The sequence below is a fragment of the Vidua chalybeata genome, chromosome 2 (genome assembly GCF_026979565.1).
Source record: "Vidua chalybeata isolate OUT-0048 chromosome 2, bVidCha1 merged haplotype, whole genome shotgun sequence".
NCBI lineage: Eukaryota > Metazoa > Chordata > Aves > Passeriformes > Viduidae > Vidua > Vidua chalybeata.
In genome coordinates, this window is record NC_071531.1 from 8,406,433 (window position 1) to 8,430,334 (window position 23,902).

A 23,902-nucleotide genomic window follows, 5' to 3' on the forward strand; every position below is an offset into this window, starting at 1 on the left:
TGTCCTGGCTTGTCATGTTGTAAATAAAAATAGAGTGAACAGAATGTGGTATCCTCCTTTCCTAGCTTTGGCTCCCACAGAAACATTTGGTGGTGTGCACCATCTCTATCCTCCTCAGGTAGATTATGCAAGTCAGGAGGTCAGGGGGATACATAATTTTGCCAATCAATCAGTGCTGAGAGCAATCTTAGCTAAAAAACACCCAGGATCTTCCGACATAAAGAAATGCCTTCAGAAAACAGAACTTCAAACCCTGTAAGGGCTCCTGTATTCCCAAGTGATTCAAGCAGAGTGAGCTAACATGGCAAGGACATGGGTTAAAGGGATGTACTGAGACTGTTTCCACAGATGTATCTGCACATATTCCAATCAACAAGGTCTTTACATTGATGAAAGCTTCCTGTAAATTCAAGGGGCTGCACAGAAATATCTGTCAGGCCTGTTAATGCTTCAGCATATCTCCCAGAATTTACTTGGGGAAAGCAAAGACCAATCCACTCCTGAATTACAAAAATAAAGCTGCAAATCAGGCCGAAATCCAGGCTGAAAAGTCAGCTGGCTTTGGCACGGGGAACACACAGGCATTAAAGCACGAGCGCCGCAGCTCTGCGCATTCACTGCTCCAGTCAGCCTGAGCCCCTGTGACAGCAGCAAGCGGCTGCTGATTGCCACCAGCTAATTATAGCGCTGGGCTCACGGCAGGGCGGCCGCTGCTGCCTGCTGGGGCCGTGTGAAGGCAGCAGCTCCGTGACACATTCACCAGCAGCTCTCCAAAAATGACCCGCTCCCGCCCCCTCCACCTCACGGCCACCGTTTCACTGCCGGCCGACCGCGCTGGGAGCGGCGCAGGAGCCATCGCCGGCTCTGGGGGTGCTGGCCCACGGCAGCTCCTCCAGCCGTGACAGGGAGCACCTGGCCCTTCTTGATGTAAGCAAGCTCAGGGCAAGTGATGGCACGGAGAAAGGGATGTGTTTCCAAGTCACTCCAGATCTGGGGAATCTTTCGGGGGAAGAGGAGCCAGAGCTGTCGGAGCTGGCAGGCACCTGCTGCCTGCTGCAGTTTCCACAGGAAGGCAGGTGACCAGAGAGCAGCACAGCTACCAGGCCGCACGCCCTTCCCTGGGGCACAGGCCACGAAACGGTAACTGCTGCACATTTACTCTCCACCCCCCACTTTTCCCAAGAATGAGAAGCAAAATAAAATGGAGAGGTTATTCCTCAAATGTTTTCCTTGACCTGGAGAAAGCAACAGCTTGCTACAGACTTCCTGCTGGCCTGCCCTGGATCAAAGCAACCCAAAGGGCTGCTGCTGCACGTATTTCCATCTCAGAGTTGTTTACAGAGTTTTGTCCTTCCCTCAGGCACTTTCCTTCCCAGTATTAGCAGCGATGTGTGAAGATACTTTGGTATCTGTGCCCTTTTCCTGGAAGTGTTCCAGCCCACCAGCCCCAATGACTGCTCTGAAGGGCAGCACTAGCCCCAGCCTCTGCATTTCTCACCCTGTACAGGTCTCCCAGGTTCCTTTCCATACAGAGCCAGGCAACGAGGCACACATGGATTTGCAATTTGGCTCTGCCAGAGTATCTCTGTAAGACTCACATTTAACAAGAAGACTGTTTTCCCTATACTTGTGATAACCAGGCAACCAAAATGATGCCATACAACCTTAAACATTAAAGACTGCAGAACAAGACAATTCTGAAGAGATACTTAACATAAAATCAGTGCTAAGTAGATGGGGAAACAGGGATGAGGAAGGAATGAAAAATAAAGCCAATGAGATAGCACATCTTTGTTACTTTTCTATTCACGCAAGCTGCCTCTCTTGGAATCAATTCTAGTTGCACCTAAACTAAATCTGATCAAAGTTGCTGTAATAATTTGTATACTTAAAGTATCAACTCATCAGTAAGAATGAAACACAGTCAGCTCATCAAATGCTTCTCATTATTACAGTCTTTCACAGCAGGAGCCTGCATCTCCCATCCCTGCAGACATCTGCTGTGCTCATCAGAAACCCGAAGAGAAAGTGGCACGAAGACTCTTCTCAGGATTATTTCAGTGTGAGCACTTGTCGGTGCCACACACCCCATCTCCATTCTCCCCAGCTGTCACACATGGAGAAGTGCAAAAGTACTATGAAAAGAACCTACTGTAAAACCCACACACTGGCAAGGGATTTGGGGACCTACATAGCACTTGAACCTACATTTGCCTTCAGTCTGTGAAATAATTTATCTTTCAAGTCCATGAGGCCTTTTAACATGGGAGTTTTCAGTGCCAATCTTCCTGAATGTCAGCACCTAGTTACCTGGTTTTGAACATTTAAAGCCAGGAGTATGGCCATTCCAATGTCTGCTACTTCCCAGCTTCCAAAATCCTTATGTTTATGACTGATTTACACTTGTTTGCATGATTTTTATCTTATATGAAGATTTTCATGTGAGGAACCTGCACTTACACCCCTATTGTTTTGGACAATCACTCGCTGTTTCAACTTGACTATAACCAAACTGAAGAGGAAGAGAGTATATCAGTAGCCCATGAGTTTTCACTTCTGCAGGAAGGCTCCAGACACCTCTGTACAAAAATATTGTTATAGTTTTTACTTCATGTATAGCCACACTTCCTTGGATGCTGCACTCACACATGTTCCAATAAGCAACCAAGGAAGCACAGTCTTGATGAAACCAGCAACAAATGGAGGACCCACATGGGTGTCATTGATGGGACACTGTAGAAGCAAAAAGAGATCTCAAGTAGGTTTCTATTTTTTTTTCTTGATTCTATGCCCTGCTAACATTAGTGAAGGAGAGGAGGAAGTAGAGGGCATGCTTATTAAAATTTGCAGCACACAAGTCTGAAGGGAACGCAATTACACCAGAGGACAAGATTAAATGAGATTATTTCATCATTTGAAGACATGCTTTGAAATTCAACACGACCAGAAGTATAGTTACTACAGGCACTCAGGAGCAACCAACAAAGAGAGGTTGGGGAAAACTGTTCTGACTGTTCAGACAACAGCTCTTCAGAGGAAGATTTGGAGTGTAGCAGGCTATAAGGGGAACATGCCTTGGTGAAGTCATACTGTTATGAAAGCTGAACAAGCTGGGATTACTAAATACAGGAGCCCACATCACTGACAATATAAGTAATTCTTCTTCTCTGCTCAGCTTTCTAAGCCCTTGGATGAAGAATTGTCTCCCACACTGAGTACTTTAAGTAAATAAAAGGGGACCAAAGGAAGAGAGTACAAAACCCAGGAAAAACATCTAGAAAATAGGACTTGTCAGGAGGCATTACAGCAAATGGCATTGTTTTTATCTAGTGAGAAGAATGTTATGAGCAGGGTGATAATGGACTGCTATGTACATAGAAACGTGCTACAAAAGTCAATAGAACGATCTGTTCTTCATAACCACAGCAGATAAGGAGTAATGGGCTGAAATTGGAGCAAGAATAATTCGGATCAAACATTATAAAAACTACATATAATGATAACAAAGCACAGGAATAGATTTTATTCAGAGTTCTCCAAACACAGGGTAAATTAACAGCAGTGGGGCATCACTGAAGCACTGTTGATCATACCCAGGAGCAGGAAGAGGAAATTTGGCAATCTCGTAGCATTCTCCCCCCATCCCATTTTTTCCCAGTTTTCCATGAACCTCAAGCTGTACAACTGTAAGCACTAAGAGCTACAACAATATTATAACCATAAGAGCTACCACAAACCTCAGTGAAGTTTACATGCATTGAGTACCTCATCAATACCAACCATTAAATCACAAATGATTTGTGCTGTCTGGTCAATGTGATGGCATGGAAGTGCCTTCTACTAAGGGCATGATTCAGCTGACATAGGATTAGCAGAAGAAGAGAAATTTCAGCCACATATCACTTTCAGCCCCCAGCAGAGTCAACAGAGACAATGGCCCATGGTCAACACCTGTTTTGGGATAAAGGCTGTGTTCTGTGCTGGCTGGGCAGGCACCCTCTGGGCTAGCTCAGGGCTGCAATTGTGACATTTCTTGTGCAGGTAATCAATACAAGATGATTTGTCTGTGTGCACTGAAACAGTCACCTGTGTACCCAGCCCCTCAGCCAGAAACCCATGCTGACACTTGCAGAAACCTCCTGATCAGTGCAGCCAGAGAAGATGCTGCACAGCACTGGCAGGTCTCAGACAGATTTTACATTTCTCTTCTAAAAAGATTTTGGCTATAACCTTTACTACACAAGGGAGCAGAGCATCCCAAAATGCTTCAGGGTTCTCATTGATGTTATTCCATATGGGACGTCAGCATATTTTTAGAGAAACACTTCTTTGAAAGATGTGCCATTAGCTCTGGATTCAGAGCCTTTTTTTTTTTTTTTTTTTTCAAGACACAACTTGGGAAACTTCCAGACAGGAACAGCTCATGTAATATCCTCACTGGAATATCAGGCTTAGCTTCTTGCAAGTAAGAAAAGCAGAACCCTTCAGATTACATTTCAGGTTTGGGATCTGCCCGTTTGCACCGGGCTCTCTCCTGGTGGGGCATGGCCTCTCTGGAAAACATTACAAAGCCAGGGCAGTGCTGTCCCACAGCTCATGGGCCTTTTGCAGGGTTACAGGAGTTGCTTTCTTACACCCCAGCGTTCATTCCAGCCCCCTTGGGGCTGGGAGGGCAAGGAAGGCATACACAATTCCCCTACTGTGGAGCATAGAGATAATTTCTTCTAATTAGAGAACTCTAAATATTTGGAAGTCAGCGTCCATTATTATTCTGGAAACTTCACACAACAATACAAGATGGGTTGATTCTGGCAAAAATTCTTCATAGCAAAAGAGCATTATCAGGCAAGAACAGAGACATTTTTCTGTTTTTCAGTGCAGTAATGCCAAAAGATACATTACGGCCAGTCAGACGACTCAGCTATCTCTAAGAGGGAAGAAGGGCAAACTTCTAAATATGAAAATTCCAAATGAATTGCATTCAGATATCCCCCCTCCTCTCCTAGATGAGCCTGTGAAAAATATTTCTGATAAAAATGGCACAAAACATCAACTGAAAAATATGAATTCATATTCAGCTGTGTCTTTCAGATGCCAATACATCTGTGACTTCTCTTCCCTGACTTCTCTTATGAGACTTCTCTTCCCTGAAATGGCTGTGGGGGGAAGGAACAAAGAAAGGAGAAAAAAGAGAAAACTGAAAAAAAAAAAAAAAATTGTCCTGGAATTGACTTTGGGAATAAATGCTATGTCAGCTGGAAGAAAGCCAAACTTGAGTTGAAATAGCACTTTGCTATATTCAACTCTACAGATTTTTCTGACTGGAGATGGCTCCACTCAAGGACATTGCCATAATAATTGGGAACATGCTGACATCTGCATCAGAGGCTCAGTCTAGTCAGAAGTTAAAGTATGAGAAAGAGGGAGTGAGATCAAGCTTAAGGATCTGGAAAGCTTGCAGTCAGGACAGCATTTTGGGGAAGATTGCCTGTTTAACTCCAGATTGTCTTCCTAAGCTTGCTGAAAATAATGGGAAACAGAAAGCTGATCCTTTACTCCTTTAATCCTCAGCAAACCCACTTCACTTGATTAAAATATTAATTCACAGGCAGTACCATAGACTATATTTGTTGGCCTGTTGCTGGGACAGGGTGATTCCTTCACCTGTTTATCAATTTTGCACAGGTCTAGTTATGGTTGAAAGATTAACTTTCAAATAGCAAAATTTCTATATGAGACAAAACCAGAAGGCTTAACAAGTAACAAATTGAGTCATGCTCTCTTCTTGCCATCAATTTGCAGTGCTGGGAGCAGCAGAAAGGGAAGATGCAAAACAGAGATGATGCACAGATTTGTGAGAAATTACTCATCAATCCAAACCCCAATATGCAGCAGGGCCAAGAGGAATTTAATTTCACATGAAAAATGTCCAGTCACCAGCACATAAAATTGCTTCTCTAGAAGTGGCATTTCCAGTTGCAGACTGTGTTCTGCTTAGACACATAAAATCCATTGTATTCCTCTTCCCCTTGGTATGCAGTGCACACATGAATGGGAGCTGCTGCTGCAGAAGCTCATTTGCTCCCAGGGTTGAAGGTGATCACATTCCTTCTAATTACATAAGAAAATTCCACTGTCGTGGTGATTGCTGCAACAAGAACAAAAGTGAAATGCTTGGGAACAACAGTGCTTTGGGACTTCAGCAGATCACCCCACTCTGTTCAGAGAATGCTGGGACCTCTCTTTCTGATACTCAGTTCCAAATATATATTAGGCACCAAACAGTCCCAGCTGCTATTTCTACCTTGCTTCACTTGCTTTTCAGTTTGCTTCCCTGCATCCATCAACAATGAAGGAAAAGAGGTAACAGGATTTACTGCATGGTTGTTCTAGCTCTTTGTACAGAATCCACTAAAATCCCACTAAAATACAATAAATAACTGGTTTTCTGTTACTTTTCTCTTTGTTTTGAAATTAGGAGGCAGTTTTATTCATTCATAGGTCAGGAAGATAAGGGCTTGCTCTGCCATAACGTGTGCTGGTTTAGCATGGTTTCAGGGTACAGTGTTTGCTAGGTTTGTTTGAACTTTCTTTTGGTTATCAGGCCTTCACAAGTAGAAGAATTTCCTCTTTTGCTAGTACTGGCAGCATCATAGCCAGTCTCCTGCAGTGCCCACCAAACCAAAGCTGGTGAAACTCTAGAAGAAACCAAGACTTTGCTTCCAGCACATACAAAAAATACCAGGGAAGTGGGATGGACAAAACAGTTTCCTTTAGGAATATACCCCTGGTATGCAACTGACTGTGATTCTACCTGTGACTGTCAAAATTTAGAATTAGATCTTTGTCTTCCAGGACAAGGGGACAGACAATAGGAGGCTCAGAGGAAAAAAATAGCACAGTACAAGAAATGGGCATCTTCATTCACGTCATGGCATTCCCTGGGATACCAAGGTAGGAGCTGCTTTGTCCTGTTCCTGACTTGGCTCACACAAATGGTCAGGCACTCACCCTGGCCAGTGTCCAGCAACCTCCTCCTGATCTTCATTTTCCTCCCTTGAAAGAGTTTGGCACCACATGAGTTTAAGTGCAGAGAGGGTTTGTAGGCATCCATGCAGATGGCCCTGAAGCAATCAAAACCAGCCACGAACCTTTCCTCAGCAAAACCACGTTTGCTCTTGCAATGTTACATTTTCTTTGCTGTCTCCATCAGGGACTGATTCGACCTGACACATGACCTGCAATCCTCACCAAAACTGCCTTTTCTCTGTTCTGTGTTTTCCTTTCAGGGTGACTGTTTGATCTCACCTTTACACAGAAGTCTCCAAGGGCAGAGGGCAAAAGGGAACTGCAGGAAGGATAGAGGAGAGAAAAGTCACACCAGCATGTGGACAGCAACACAGACTGCAGCCCACAGCAGAACAGTCAGACCTTTCTCTTGCTGGTGGGGACAACTCACGTGGCAGAAGATGAAAGTTGGTGCTGTTGAACTTTACATTAATCACTGTCTGCCAGGAGAGGAGCTGGAGCAGCCTGGCTCTGCCAGTGTGGAGCACAAGGAATCGCTCAGGGGTGCTGGTTTCTCCTGCCATGGGGATGTGCTGCATCAGCAGCAGGACCACGGCACAAGAGACTTGGAAACTGCTGCAGTTAAAACAAGGAAGGATGGAAAATGACAGGATGTAAAACCAGCACCCTCCTCTTCCAGAAAACCACAGAGCAAACTCAGAAGACCTTGAACAGGAAGGTGCTCATTAATTCAGTAACAAAATTACCTCATATTGTTAAAACATCCTTCCTTCTCCCCAAAGGCCAGCAGAGCAGGTGAGGACACTGCACTCGTCTGCACATCCTCTCAGCACTGAGGATGCATCACTGCACCATTTTAGGAGAAACACACTGCACTGGCATGTCAGGTCTCAAACGAGCAGCCTTTTAGACTTAGGGCAAACCCAACACTTTTGGTTTAAAACAACAGTACTTTGGGAACTTCTCATTCAGGGGTTTCCAAAAGCATGTGCCATTCCCTAAAAAGCTGAGCTGGCTATTGCTTCAGAGGCAGCTCTGCACAGGCCATGGTCCCACAATGTACTTCACATTTCCCTGCCCACACAAAACCCCCCTCTCAGCCTGGAAGAGGGCAGGCACCAGATGCTCTCAATGCAGCTCTCTGTTTCCTAATGCAACATTTCACAGCCAAAAATAAACCAGCCCCAAACAACTCACTGGTTTGTAGGTGCTGCACATCCTATCTGTTTCATCATCTAAAGCCGAGTTCCATGCTGCAGAAATGGTTATACCTCAAAAGAGAAAGGTTCACTGGGGTAAAGAAGTGCAAAGGACAATTAAAGAGGGCAGGGGCTCTCCTAAGGAAAGCACTCTGGCACGTCTCCTCCTCAGTGGCTTGGCCCCCTGAGCAGAATACAAATGAAGAGCATCACTGACAGCCCAGCCTAACATCTCAGTCCCCTTCACAAGCCATCCATTTGGCTCAGGGCACAGACACAGTGCAGGCATTGTCACAAATACACTGGGCACAAACAGACTGAGAGGGAGGCCCACAGACAAACATCACCCTATTGAGACTGAACACAGCCTTAAAAATATACTAACAGATACAGCTATTAACATGCCTGCACAGAACAGAATATGGGCAGAGCACTCAAAGTGCTTGTTCATTCCTCATCCTCCATTTCAAGCTATAATGTCACCCTGTAATTAGCTGAAATAACCTTTATTCTGCTCAGCTTTGCCACTGATGAGAAGCTCACAAGAAGCATGAATCGTCAGGAAAGGTTTAAAAATACATGCAAATTTAACAGCAATGACAAGAGACATAAAGCACTTGCTTTTTCTTTGTGGGTTTTTTTGTTGTTGTTTTTTGGTTTTGTTTGGTTGGTTTGTTTTTTTTTTTTTTTTTAATCTTGCAAGGGCTGATTAGCAAGGATGTCACCAGTTTGTATTTGTAAGTTAGTTCATAAGAATTAAGTGGGAATGGACTCATCCTAAGTGGCAAGAGACTTTTCCAAAGCTTCAGTTCTAAGACAAAACAACCATGGCACTGCTAGAAAATATATGGGTGTTACATTCTTAAACAAAGGTACATTGTAGAATCCAGCAATGCTTAGCTTTAAAATAGATTTAGGACAAAAGACCTAACATCAAAGCAAAATAATTAGCATAGCAGAATTTCCATAAGAAATAAAAAGTTGAGGATGTAATATATTTTACTGACTGATCATTGTTGCAAAAAAAACATGGGTGGGAACTAACTGTAGGCAAATGAAGGAGCCTACATTTAAATAGGAGATAAGTCACAAAGTTTTTTCCCCCACCTACATTAGTCTGTGAACATCTGATTCACTGGGCCTTTTGTATTTTTTCTTTAATTAAACATTTCAAGCCATTCACCACGTATGACTAATGAACCCTACATATTTCATTCTTGTTTTGTGTGCAGATGGGCTGTACACACAACTGTGAGCACTGTGGCTTATGATGCATAAAAAAACAAATGTAGATTCAAAAAGTAAGAAAAAAAACTCTAATGCAGTTTCAGAAGCTTGTGAGAAATAAACAGTCTGAGTGCTGGGGAAGCTCAGGCTGTCAGAACACCAGGAAAACCTCCAAGAGCCATGTATGAAGATGCAAAAGGTAAATACACTGGGATAACAAAATTATTATAGGCAGGAATTGTTCTTTTAAAGAAAATTATGAGCTACACAGGAACAGCAAACAGTTCTCAAGCCCAGTTCATATTCTCTAAGTGCTACACTTACACAGACTGTAATGAGAAACACAGGCTTAATTAAACTTTTTATTTAAAGAAAAGAGCGGATAAAACATGAAAAAGAGAACCCCGCATCTCTGGTATGCATTGCCCCTTCTTTTAGCTTTGCTTGCTCAAAAATCAAACACAGAGAAGATTAATTTACTGGTTGGAACATAAAACCAATTAAATAAATAAACAGCTTGTCACTCTGACTTCAGAGTGAATCTAGCGGAAATTTTTTTTTCCCAGGAAACCTATTTTGGGAAAGCAATAAACCACAGGGAAGGGCAAAGGTTAGAGAAAAGGCTAGAGGCATAAAAAAAAACCCACCTGGAGATACGGTGCTATTTCTGATTTTATTGAGGATTTTTTTTGGGAAGGAGCCTGCAGGAGCTATATGCTCCAGCTCTCCTACAAGATCAGGCCACAGTTCTCAGGTGCCTGAGCATCTCACTGTACCTCCAGCCAAGCAACCACACTGCTGTTCCCATCCAGGTATCCATGGTCTGTACTGTTTTTCTTCAAATAGAACTTTTTTTTCCTCTATTATTTCGCTCCTGATCTCTATGACTACAGAAAGGCAGTGGATTGCTCTGCAAAGATACGGAGTAATGAAGCTGTGCTTAGGCTTGATGGAATTAGATCACTGGTGAAGGGTTCAGTTCAAGGTGCACCATTACCACCCCCTCTGTGAGGAGCTGAGGAGCAGCCCTCTTTTGCTGCCAGCCCAGACTCCAAAGTAGAGAAAATTACTATACAGAACACAGAAAATATTTCCTTTGGCAGCAGTTATGAAAATGCCATTCATCCTGTGCACAGCCTGTATGCTCTAGCATAATAAAGAGGGTGATTGAACGGTCTTTTAAGAAGTTTACTGGGTCACATTTCTCCTGGACCAAGGCCAATGCTCCCATTATTCCCCAGTGCTGGGTGCACATTGCACAAATCCTTTACTGGTCTCAACCCTTGTTTCTTACTGATGCTGACAGTGCCTGAGAACAGAAATATGAAGCCTGACATTATTTCTAGTGTCAAACATGCTTCCAGAGGCTGTCTAAAGTACATTAATAAGCCTGCCATCCTTACTTCTTAGGTGTTCAAACGGCCAAGAGAAGTGGAGCCTGTGCACTTGTACCTGTGTCATCCAGCACACACCATTCTTCACAGGCTTGCAGAAGGATGAGAAGCAAACTAAAACACAGTGTGGGGTAGGATAATGTGAGAACTTGATTATGCAAGCCATTAAAGTTAATGGCACTAGTCATTTAAGAACAAATTATGCCAGGACTATGGTTTTGCAGAGAAGTACACTGACAGTAAATTGTACTTTCCAGCTAGACATTTGTGCAGCTTCCTAAGGCAGTTAGTCCTCCTCTCACCACAATCAAGGAGCTACATTTTCAAAAAAAAACCACTGAATACTGGGTGCAAGAGCCTGTGCAGGGGCACTGCTGTGTCCTCTCCACAGAGGAGCTCAATGCCTTGAGACAATCATCTGATGCACTCAGGGGTTCTCCTGAAAACCAGCAAAACACAGAGACACCAGCAGTTGCACAATCACTGTCTGAAGCTCTCTAGTTCACCAGGAATTTCTAGTAAGCAATTCATCTTTTGCAAAATATAGCCATTTCTTATAAAATAAAGAAAAATCAGAACAACTAATTTTTTCCTTCTCCTTAGCTGTGCTATTGGATTTCTCACCTTTTTAACCTATAGGTCCTCTAGAGAAGTTATTTTCTGCTTTTAATGATTCAAACATTATTTTAAGAATAATTTAATATTTTAGTGCTTCAGGTACTAGTGCTTAAGCAAATCTTGTCAAGATCCACATTTCAGCAAGCATTTCCATAAACTGAGGGCAATAAAGCTCTAGAGAATGGCCTGTGCACACTGGGAATCAGCAGCAGTCACGCATCCAGAGAAGGGTGGGAGCAAAGAAATGACCACAAAACCCATGATTCATCCACAGAAAACCAGCCTTCCCCTGCACAGCATCCCAGCTGCCTCACTCTGGGCATCGTGGGCAGAGAAGAAATTGCAACACAGCTCCTTCAGGAGGTCTTTGCTGCACACTTGGATTAGTGACTCTGCAAGGCAGAGTGGCTTCCCCAGTCCAGGTCTGAAGACACAAGACCTCAGCTGGCCAGAGAGCTGCTCCTGCATAAGCAGAGGACACCCATGGAAGATAAAGACTCCCCAGGACACAAAATAAATAGGCACAGAGGTACATTTGCAATGCCTGGCAAAGAGTTTCACTCCTCACTCCCATTAGACTAATGGGCACAAGAACAAGGAAGTATTCTTTATGCTGCCCAGATCTGGAAAATTCTGCCCAGAAGGTCCATCTGTGGCAATTTTAAATCATTTCAGATGTAAAAGCAAAGATGGGAAAGTAAGGGGGAAAATAGCAGAAAAAGAAAAGAGGGAAAAAGTCTTTGAATCTCTCCTATTAATAATGTTAAAAAGTCCAAATAGCTTCATTTCAGACCCAAGACCTAATTTACTGTGTGGTAATAGCACTGTCACTGTACTTATCACAAAGAGCCATTTTGTCCCAGTGAAATGTGCCCTTGGAGGCATTGCTGAAAAGCCTGCAGGACAAGAGGCTCACTTTCTTGTCTGGAAGAAAATTCCACCCTGTGAGCCTTTGACTGAAGTAGCACAAACATAGCAAAATGATGTGCCCTCTTTTGCTGGTGCTCTTGCAGGGGCTGTAAATCAGCAGTGCACACACTTAACCAACACCTCACCTAATGCCAGAGAGGCAAACAAGCAGGATTTTGCTTTTGCAAGAGGCCACGAGCTGCTGAGAGCAGCAAAGCAAGAGCATTCTAGCAGTGAGGATGGCATCTCTGGAGGGCAGCGAGGTGCCCAGCTCCCAGTGTGATGGCCACTGGAAGGGGAGGCTCTCCTCAGCATCCTTCTGCAAAAGCCTCTTGGCTCTTGCAGCTTCAGAAGCAAAAAGCCTCCTTTCTGGTCTGCTGCACCAGCAAGGAGCAACTCTGAGCCAGAGATCCCTCCCGAAAGCACCCCAGAGCTGGGAGAGCTCAGCTCCAGACATCCCCCTAAAGAGATTTAAAACCAGACATTTGTCCAGGCAAGAGGCAGCACGACAGATGCTTCATGGATTTTCTCATTGCTCCGAGTTACATTTTTGAGCCTCACATAAGCTTTCCCTGCTGGGATCTCCACTGAAAACTTGGCTGTGAAGAGGCTGCAGCTGCGTGGGACTGCACTGATGCCTGGCAAAACCCCCGACTCCAGGGCAAGGATGCAAAAACCAGAAGGAAATGTAGACACTGCACTACAGGCACTTGTGATGTGCCATTTCTCTGCTTCACACTGCAGCAGTTGGGCTCTCTGGTGCTCCCAAAGACCCACCAAACCCTGCCAACGCTCTCCTTTTCTGCTTGTCCATTGGTACAACCCAACAGTGTTTCTGCAGTGCCAACAGCAGTTGTTCCCAGAAGAAAATCCAAGCCAATTTTGACATGTCTCCCACAAAAGAGGTAATTTTAACCACACTGGGTACACTACAGGCAGCATTTATATTTGCACAGGTTTAAATGAGCAGGGTGCAGTTTTCAGTACTTGCAGATCAAGCTGTGGTAAAAATTTAAGCTTGTGACACTTGTAGGAAGGAAAGCTGGACTGATAAGTGGTGACTCAGACAAGCTGGCACTGAGGAGCAAGATGACAGAACATTTAATTAACAAATTAACTTTCTACTCTCTTAAATAATCATTACAGTCTTGCAAACACCCAAGAATACAGCATTCAATTTCTACCTACAAGGCTGCCCCTGACATTTTTCTCAGCCTTACTTCCCAGTTTCTATTAAAAACAAGTTTACCTACTGCATCACCAGACATTCTGCTGACAGCAACATTCTGCTCTGAGCACTTCTTTGTAGCTGCAGGACGTATTAGCCAATTCCTCTGAGTCACTTCTAGCAGAGTCTCACTCTATCAGCAGCACCAATTGTGTGAGTGTGTGTTTGCTTGGCTGCCCTCCAACCACACCAGCTTTTCTGACTAAATCCCCTGGTCTCTCTCTGAGCAAATAGGAGTCAGGAGGCTTGCAGAAAGTCTTCTTCCTATTGGGAGGGGGACTCAGCAAAAAAAATCCTGGAGACCTTTTTCTGAACTGACTTGGAAGAGGAAAATGGACAGGAAAAAGACAGAACCATGTATGTCACCGTAAGAGTCTTAAAACCTTTGTCCCTTTATGAAAATCTCAACCTTCCAAATTTGGGTGGTGTGTGGAGTTAACCAGAGCTGATACTGATTGTTGTAGCACACTTCCAGAAAACACACAACTAAAAGAAGTGGGTAAAGCTACAAAAAGGCACTTTTCTGTGCTAACCTGATCCCCTAAGACACTTGATTAAAAATCTGCCCAGACAATTTGGACTTCTGTTCTCCTTTTTGGTCACTCTCTTTTCCCCACTCCTGCACACAGCCCTTGCTTCCCCTGCTGGAAAAAAGATTTACCATTAGCAAATGTTAAGGGCTTTTGGAAGAGATTTGGCTCCTGTTTCCCAAGATAAGCCATTTGCAAAGACAGGCAGGCCCAAGCACTCATTTTTCTCTTTGAGCATCTGCTCTCACATAAGTTAGTCCTGAAACACAATGGCCCAAATTTCTCCAGCAGCCACTATTTGGGTAAAATAATGAGTGTCAGTGTTTAACAACCAAATGGGAGCATCAGCTCCAGACACCATTCAGACAGGTCCCCTGGGTTGGGACCCTTCTGCAACCCTTGCAGAAGCAAGTCACCTATTACTTACACAGGGACTCTCATAGGCATTTAATTGTAATTAACAGTTTGCTGAAGGAAAGGCAGCGGTAGCAGGGCCAGGACACCAAGGGAAGAGATGCTTTCCCTCCTTCCTGGGACAGGGAACAAGAAGCAGAGAACTCCAGAGATTTAAAAGAGCAAACAGCAGCCAGTCCAAGTACCTCAGGGAGCCCTGTTGTAATGGGGAAAAGGTGTCATGGCCAGGAAAAGCAACCTTAGAAGGAGTGACTTCCCAGCAGGCAGTGCTAATTCCAGAAGCCCTGATGGCCAGACAGTGGTATTGCTGCCTGGGGGTCTGTGTACAAGTCATGATCGGGATGGGGCTGCTGAGGAACGCATCTCGAGCTGTTTATTTTCCACCATCAGTCTCATTACATGGTTGTGACAATGGGAAGATGCCAGCAGCTTGCAGCCCCAGCAGCAGACCAAGAACTTAACTTTACAACTTACTTTAAAAGCTTTTTGACCAATCACACAAAGCAAAAGCATACTGACACTAGTTCTATCCAACCACTATAAGCACATGTACCTTTTGTTAAAACAATGTTTGCTTATTTAGAATACAATACCTGCTTGTAAGCCTTAAGATACAATGCACAGAGCTCTATTATTAAGATAAGAACTTATATCTTGCTAGATATATTTTTCTTTAGCTTAGGGAGTTATTCTATCTAAGTGTTAATACACTGACCATTGCTCTATTTGTCTTTATTTTCTACTTCTTTTATAACTTTTCTGTTGACAAATCTTATGGCTACTGCTTAGCTCTAATCATAGTTCTGCTGTCTCTGAGGCTTGCTTTTTGCAGCTTTCCCAAAACCCTCTGATTTTAAGGATTCCCACAATTCCCCCTCTTGCTTCAACTAAAAAGAAACCTTTGTAACCATGTCGTTTATTAACTACTTTGCATTTTATAGTTTTAATAGAATATATTTGTTCATTACTTGCTTAAAGCATCTTTTTTGCTCGCATTAAGCATTGCTATATTACAACACAGCAGTAGGGAATATAGGAAGCAATCCCGTCTCTCCACCATTTTCCCTAGGGCACTCTTTCCATCCTCCGTGTCTCGGCGCCCTGTGAACGCTTCCTCCCCGGAGCTACGGGCTTGCTTACCGCGTTATCATCAGCAGGGAAACCTGGGCTGTTTATTGTCCCTCTCGGGGAGGGCGATCCCGTATTAGGGAGATTAAGGTCAGCCTGGGAGCGCGTGACAGGATCATCTGCTGCGGGCGCGGCGACAGGGACACGGCACCCGTGTCCCAAATCCCGGTCCAACCCCGCAGCGCAGCGGCTCCGCACGGCCCGGCCACCCCGGGGGCTGCTGCCAGGGCGGACCCGACAGCCCCATGCTATGAACAGCCCACCGATGGAGAATCGCTGCCAGTACGGCCCGTCCTCAGCCCTTTCCCAGCAAGACACAATATTTCAGTCAAAATATTCCAGCGTTCTTCCGGCATCCCCTCTGTCCCCCCGGCACCCTGCAATATGCCCTCCTGTACCTTCTGAACAGCTTGTGAGCCAAGATCCTTTTAAAAATGTTAAAGGAATTACATCGGAAAAGTCATTAATGATTCCCGTGAAGTGTGCCTGGGGCAGAGGGGAGAGACCAGCAGCTGTTATTTGGGTCCTAAAGGAACAAGCAACCCTTCTGCACATTTTGGGAAAGCAGAATCGTGACTTTTAGATACTACCATTTACCTCATGAAACTAAAGGAAATTTAATTTCATGCTGAATAAGGTAGCTAAACACAGACTATATTTTGAAGCATAGCAGCACCCACAGAAAAAAAACCCAGGTACAAACCCCCCCAAATTGAAGACTTATTTCTTGTCCAGAATATCAGTTTACTGCTGACTCAGGGCAGAAACATCAAGCTATTCTTAACCAGCCTGGTCGTAGTAATTTTCTTCAACAGCAAAGCAGAATTTAAGTTTCTGGATGCCCAGCAACTGCAGCTCACAGCATTTTTAGTATTTTGCAAGCAAAGCCACAGGATTCCCCTTACAGTGTCCTGACAAGAGACCTGACAGTGCAAGAACTCAGGCAGTGCAAGAGCTGCCTGACATGCAAACCAGGTATGTTGTAGGCAGCCAATAGAGTTTCCAGGTATCCACAGTGTGAATCCCCTCTATGCTTGTGGTTGTTTTATTTCTTTGATAACTGATGGTCCCCACCCTACTTAGATCTACCTCTTCATCATCCCTCCCTCCACTGCCTCCAGTCACAGGGGAGACCCTAGCCTGCAGCTCTTGTGCACTCAGGGGATGCAACAATGATTTTTAGCAACCATTCTCTCTCTCCTCCTCTTGTTTCATGGGTGAGCAGCAGCTTTGAATGCCTGTCTTCCCTTCAGACACTTAATTGCTTGATGTATTGAGAAACTACCTCTTAAAAATTATTACGCAGCTCTGTATCACTAGATCTCTGTCTCCCAGCACCAAAACCTGTCAAATACAATCAAGCCAAAGGAATCTTTATTTGTGGCATCACAAGGAAAGATATAAGAACCCTATAAATTAGGAGAACTACTCATATTGCAGTGAGTTCAGAATAGTTAATACTTTTTGTCTCATCCTTTCTTCTTTAGAGCTAAACCCACTTTTTCCAGGCCTGCCTGCTACCAATTTTCCACCAGTACCTCAAGTGAGGAAATCACTCTGTTCTTTCTCAAAACCCCAGCTTTATCACAGGTTCTGTACTTAACAGCAAGAAAAAAAGAAAATAGCCCTTAGTGTAATTTTGAAATCGGTGCAAATGCAGTTAATATTTTCATAAGAAAACATCATTAGGTAAATATTTATGTCTAGAAATCCAACCTGTTGTGATTCTCCTTTTCCAATCCCCCTCCCTATCTCCCATCTAAGCTAGCAAAGCCAGCTAGAATGATCAGAATGATGGTGCACAACAGTTGGTGTTTGGTGCACAAAACAACCCCTCCACTCCCAAAGCACTCCCATTGCTGAGGGCTGTGATAAGATCCTGGGCATGCCAGGTATCTGCTTAGCACCAATCTCAAGGTCAAATTTTCTTTTAAGATCCACTTCCTGCAGGAAATGATTAGTTCACTCTACCAAAGGTAACTTGAAATCCAATCATCTTCACTACACAGAGAAGTACAGGGGTGTCAAGTGAGAAAAAGGAATGGAGCCCCCTTGGAGAGAATCACAGCGACTGCTGAAATATTAATGAAGCTCTTTATTTGAGAGAGTCTAAAAAGGACTTTGAATAATGCATTGCAAGCAACGGTACATCAGCACTGGCTTTTTTATCCGAGAGGCAGCTGGCATTTTAAAAATAGACAACTTTCAACTTGATGGGGGTAGCTCACCAACAGAGGAAATTATCCAAAAATGCACCATCGTTTAAGAGAACAAATCAGACAAACAAGCAGAGCACAAAGAAAGTTCATTAGTACAAATACTCTGAAGCGGTCCTTTTCTCTCAGAACAGACTTGCCCACCATAAGCTCAATTTCACTATTGTTGGGTGTCTCAACATATTCTGTCCCTTAATGTCACCAGAAAAGTCTCCTTAAGCTACTCCACAACATGCATGGTCTGGCAAAGATCTAATGATTTGCACTTGCAAACAAAAGAGATGCTCTGTCCCACCCAGGCAGCTCATGAATTTCTGAAACTTACATTTAAAAATAGGATCATTAGTGATACTGGCTTTTTAATTCAATAGAGGAAAAGGAAGTGGGAGAAAATGGAATTTTGATAGGAATGGAAAGTAAGACCCTTGAAACTTGTTCTCCTGCACATCTGACTGGACATGTGGAACCCCTTGGCTTTAGGATTGCACTGAAGGCCCGAGTCCCACTGCACAAACTCCTTCGGCACATGGAACAGACACGTGGGGTGCAGCCAGTGAAGTGCTTGGCTCGTTGGGGGGTTCAGTGTTCACACTCATTAACAACAACGTGACTCATGACAAGGACGTTGCTGTAGCTGGCTTTGTGACAAGTCCCCCAGAAGGTGACGTAAGTTCTTCCAGCCTAAGTACCCTTGATATGCACTCCTTTTTCCTGCACAAAAAGCTTTAAAATACAGCCACACAGGTATAGCCAAAGGTGTGGGGCTGGATTCAAGGCACAGGTAGTGACAGTGTAGTGGCACTTGTAGTGACAATGTTCATGGCCAATGCCATTGGCACCGTTGATTTGTTGGTGAAAACTCTGTGAATCTTGATGCCACCAAGTGGGACAACATGACAAAGTTGTTTGGGAAAGGGACTGATAGGAGTTTTGCATCTAAACAACTGGAAATTTCCCTCCCTGCCCTCTGTGCCACACTGCCTCCCCTCCCACCAGCCCCTCTGGTTCTGCTGCAGAGATGAATCCACAGATAAAGGGGTTTTATGCCACGATGGCAAGTAGAAAAGAAGCACATGGATGTCTTCCCCTTCCCATTTCCTGAAGTTCTTCTATCCCAACACAACCCTGAGATGCACTATCCTGCTCCCACACCATTTCCCCCTTTGCCTCCCACCACGGAAGAGGGGGCTCAGTGGGGCAGCAGCTCCTCACCCTGAGGCACAGGGAGCAGAGAGGGGCATGAATAGGCTCCACAGTGAAGCACCAAACCCAGTAATACAGAAGTGAAATGTCCCAGAAAGCAGAGAACAGGGCCATAAAACAGAATGCTCTGCCAGCCTTATCTCCTCTTTCACCTTCCTGATTTATTCTGCCTAGCCACTTATTGTACTGGCCAACAATTGACTGGTTGGTTGCCTCAATTACCTATTTCCCTTTGACCTTCTCCATTAGCTTTTGCCTTCCTTCTCCAAACATTCCCCTTCTCTCTTTCTGTGAGCCCACCCTTTCTGCTTTGGCATCTTTGCACACATTTCACACAGCTAGAAACAGGAAGCCAATACCCACAGTCACTCCTGGCAGGTGAAGCTCCTGAAGGAAGAAGAGCCCAAAGGAAAGACAGGAGGAATTCCTACCCCAAAGGCATTACATGCTATTATGGCCTTAGAGAAACTCTGAAAATGGCATTAAGGGTTGAGGGGCAGGGATCCCTGGTGTAGCCTTGCTCCCACCCTGCTCTGGGGGTAAGCAAGGGACTGCTGCCCCAGCAGAGCCACCTGGCACCCCACTGCCTGCTGCTGGAGGATAACACAGGAGCACACCAGGCAGCCCTGGGCTCGACTTGTTTTCAAAAGGAGCTTTGCCTTCCCTGGGCACAGGGGGAGGCACTTGGACACCACTAATAGCACAGTGTGAGCTACACCACAGGCAGCCTGCCCACACCAGCACCCCTGGGAATACCTGGGTGGTTCTGTCAACAATCACACAGCGAGTGAGAGTTCATCTCTGCACAGGAGACCATGCTGTCCGGGGGGGTTAGTTGTGAATGAGATGATAGGAGAGGCACCAGCAAGCACAGAGATGTCAGGGGTGCAGCCCAGTTTGCACTCCTGACATTTCTGTGTGTGCTGGTGCCTCAGCTGATGCCATTCCCCCCATGCATCAGTACACAATGCACCAAGGTGGATGCTTCTGCACTTCACACTTTTATTTTCATTTTTTTCACCTTTCATCTCTCCTCACTCCTTCCCCTCCCTTTTTGAAATGCAATGCAGCCTTTCCCCCCCGACTTTTTCCCCCCTTTTTTTCCCCTGCACACTGCTGAGTGTAGGAAAAAATCAAACCATCACACCTGAAGGGCACAGCAGGAGGGTGTGCAGGGTGTGCAATGCTGCTCAGGGCACAGGTGCTGATGAGGGCAGAGCAGTCTGCCACACTGAGCACTCACAGTAAATAACTGCAGCCTCATTGGGAGAGCATTACAAATCCCAGATACAGCTGGCACAGGATGGATTTAGCGTGGTTGTGCTACTCAGCACTAGAGTAAACCCTCCATGCCACTGCAGTGCAGCTGTCCCCTCTCTTGTTTTAGCAGTTCCCAAGAGGCAGATCCCTCCCAAAACGCTGAACAAGGACAAAAGCACAGGGAAAACAGCCTGCAAGTGAGGGCTTGGATCCCCAGACTGTACCACAGCCTACACGTCCCAGCATCTGGACTTCTGACAAGCTGGACAGAGCTTCAAATAGAGGGAGCCCTCAAAGGGAAAGGCAAGTTTTTCTGAACTAACCCAAAAATATGTGGTAAACCTTTAAACTGGGGGGAGAAGGGGGGGGATAACAAAAAGAGAGAGAGAGAGATTATTTCATCAGTTTTTAAAAAAATGAAAAGGGGAAGTGCAAGAGCTCATGGTGTTTAGGATGAGGCATTCCCAGTGGAGCAGGTCATAAAATCAGAGGAAACCTGCTGGTTAGCTAGAGAGAAGTATTAAAAATGGGATAACTGTTTCTGCTAGAAGCATCAGAAGCAGAGTGAACTCTGAACTTTGGGATTACATCCAGGAGGTTCAACATTATTCCTGATGTTAGTATTTAGGTTAGGTATATGCACACAAATACCATTTTATCATTGTTTCAAGACAAACTATCCACCATTTGTCTTCTACTCCTAAAGCTGGGAGCCTTAAAAGTGCAACCCAGGTGTGCTGTTGAAACGCTGGCAGGTATGTCAGGAGTAAAGACTTATAAAACCTCAGTAGTGTGGTATTTCTGAGCAACTATATCCCTTCATAAAGAGACAAACAATGCTAGTTTTTCTTTGTTCAAATACCAACATCATCAGATTAAGTTACCTAAATTCTTCCAACTTTTCTATATGAATCATGTTTCACATATTGTTTGCTGTAACAGAAAGCATAGTAAAATCTTCTGTCTCTACAGGCCTCCTCAGCTTCTCTGACCAATTTGAAATATGTAATGCAAAAATCCACATCTTCCTACAACAGGAACCAAGTACAAACACTTACATTTTACAGTCCTTTTGTGGTTTTCTTTCCAGTTTCAAAGTCATGTGAAAGACTGATGGTTCATTGTAACAGTGAGTCAGAGACCAGGATGGCAATGGATAGTGTATTCTCCTTGCTAAGGAGGTAATGAACTGCCTTTTCCTCTAGCAGTGCCTGCCAAACCCATACAAAAGGAACCTGCCAATTTCTATCTGTCTGCAAGACTGATTTATCAGGTCAAAGTATTATGAAAAAGATCTTTTTGCCTGTTGATTTGTGATATACACACAGATCTTTGAAAAGGAGAGAAGGGTTCCACATTTAAACTCTGGTGTGAAGTTTTGGGAGGAATGTGGCAGTTAACTTTGGAATCTGTGTAAGTCCTATAGCCCTTACATCATTTCTTTGGTAACTTGTCATGTCCATCAAGAAGAAATTTTATATATAGCAGCCTGTGTATGAGCGGCAGCCAAACTAGTCTATGGAATAACAGGGGAAGCAACTTCCTCACCATCCAGCTCCTGATCTCCCCACTGGAAAGAGCAGCTTCCTCCTGCTCTAGAGAGACCTGACCTGGACCAAAGCCATTTGTTAATGGCTTTCCACCCCCTCCTTTCTCATCAAGCCACTAACAAATTAATGAGCTATTTCTCAAGAGCAGAGCTTAAGGGAGGGAAATGCAAGAGAGAGTTATCATTAAATACTTTGATATCTTCAGCAGCTTATGTACAAAAGCAGGTGCTCCCTCCTTTGCTGTTCTCCAGAAGGAATGCTCTGGGACTCCACTCCAGAGCTAACAGGGAACAGGAGAACCAGGGAATACCCAGCTGCCACCTCCATCAAGGATAAATGCATTTGACCATTCAGCACAGCCATATATTCCATGTCTCCTGGAGAAAGTGAGGATAAACTTATCTTTCCTTCCTTTGAATGACCAGCAATGTGTTTCTAGTCCTTTCTCCACACACAAGGTTGTTGGTGAAAAAGCTTTTAAGTGAATGCAGAATCTGGCTTTACCCTAAACCCAAGTAAGTTTGTGTACACGGGCCAGGGGGAGAGGAGGAATTGTCACCACCTTACTTGGTTTCCTCTTCTCTCCCAGGGTGTTTTAGAGGCATTCCTCATGGATTTTTTTCCTGACACATTGCCAACATTTTCTGCTTATGCTCAAAAGACACACATCAAGACATCAGGAACCATGGTCAACACAGTGATGTAGCACTAGGAAAGTGCAAAGTTCATAAGGCAAGTTGTGAGACAAATCCTTCCAGGCCAGGCTGACAAGAAGGGTCTTCCCCTTGCTCAGCAGCCCAAGGATAAGGGCATATCCTGACAGGATTGCCTTAGGTTACCTTCCACATCATTCTCAGGGCAGTTATAATGTGTTTTATCTACTACAGGTTATTACTCTGCTGGTGAAAATAGAAGGCAGAGGGTGGAGAGAGTTTGCCCAGAGAAACTATGGCTGCCCCAGTCTGGAAGAGTTCAAGGCCAGGCTGGGTGGAGTTTTGATCAGCCTGGTCTAGCAGGTGGCATCCCTGCCCTTGGCAGGGAATTGGAAGCAGAGGATCTTTCAGGTTCCTTCCAACCCAAACCATTCTGTGGTTCTGATTGCATCATCCCAGGACTGACACAAGCTCTGGTTGCCTTGTACAAAGCAAGGACTGCTTAGCCTCTGTCCGTGCAGGGAAAGGAAAAGGATTTAAATGTCAGAACCAAATGAAACATTATCTTCTAAACTGAAAGCTTATAGGACAGCAACAACAACAAAAAGCAAAAAAACCCCAAAAACCCCATGAAGTAATGAATTTCCCATGACTGTCTGATAGTGAATTTTGCAGTAAGAAGTTTCTCACAATTTTATTCATGTTGTCTCTTAATGTCAAGAGAAGACAGGTACCAATATATACTCTAAGAGCCATCTGAAAGGCCTGGTGTGCCAAATCTTAATCATGTGGCCGTGCCTAGGATCTCTTGGCCTTTTCCTGCTGGCACCTGGACAAACATCCCATATAATACAGCACAAAAAGCAAAGGTGGCTGCAGCTAAGCCTTGGCTACCTCAGCAGAATCAAAGTTTGGCCTCCACAGACTGTGTTTAAGATCACAGCTTTCTTCATTCATGCTTTTTCCCTGCCCCCTTGGAGATGTGCCCACTGCTACAGATGAAAACCAGGTCGAAGCATAGGGGATGCTGCCAGCCCAGCATTAGGAAGACACTTTCCCAGAACATGAGCTCTGCACATCCCCCTCTCCTCTTTGGCCCTTTGCCTAGCATGGTACTCAAGTATTTTAGTGCCAGAGCAAGCTAGAGGGGGAAATACTGGTCAAACCACTTGTGATAAATTCTGGTTTTCTTCCTGCAGTTTTGCATTGGTTACCTCATTTTCAGGCCGTCCTGTGGTAGAGCACACATGGAAGCAAGATTACATCATAGACCTGGCTGCTCTCTGCTGTGTATTTTCTCTCACACAGTACATTGGATTACATGATAAGCAAAAAGAAAAAAAA

The 23,902-nt window shown here is 44.5% G+C and overlaps 1 protein-coding gene and 1 long non-coding RNA gene across 3 annotated transcripts in view; one reads left to right on the forward strand and one right to left on the reverse strand.

Annotated features, from left to right (window-relative positions):
• Positions 1-23,902, reverse strand: part of TSPAN7 (tetraspanin 7) — an 85,334-nt gene that overhangs the window by 47,410 nt on the left and 14,022 nt on the right. The gene's annotated exons all lie outside the window — the stretch shown is intronic.
• Positions 4,051-8,825, forward strand: LOC128783768 (uncharacterized). 2 transcript variants are annotated; one of them, XR_008429236.1, is made up of 3 exons: positions 4,051-6,363; positions 6,856-6,954; positions 7,290-8,825. It is a non-coding gene; the product is annotated as an uncharacterized LOC128783768 (long non-coding RNA). The 2 variants fall into 2 exon arrangements; XR_008429235.1 differs by having other exon boundaries at positions 4,051-6,954.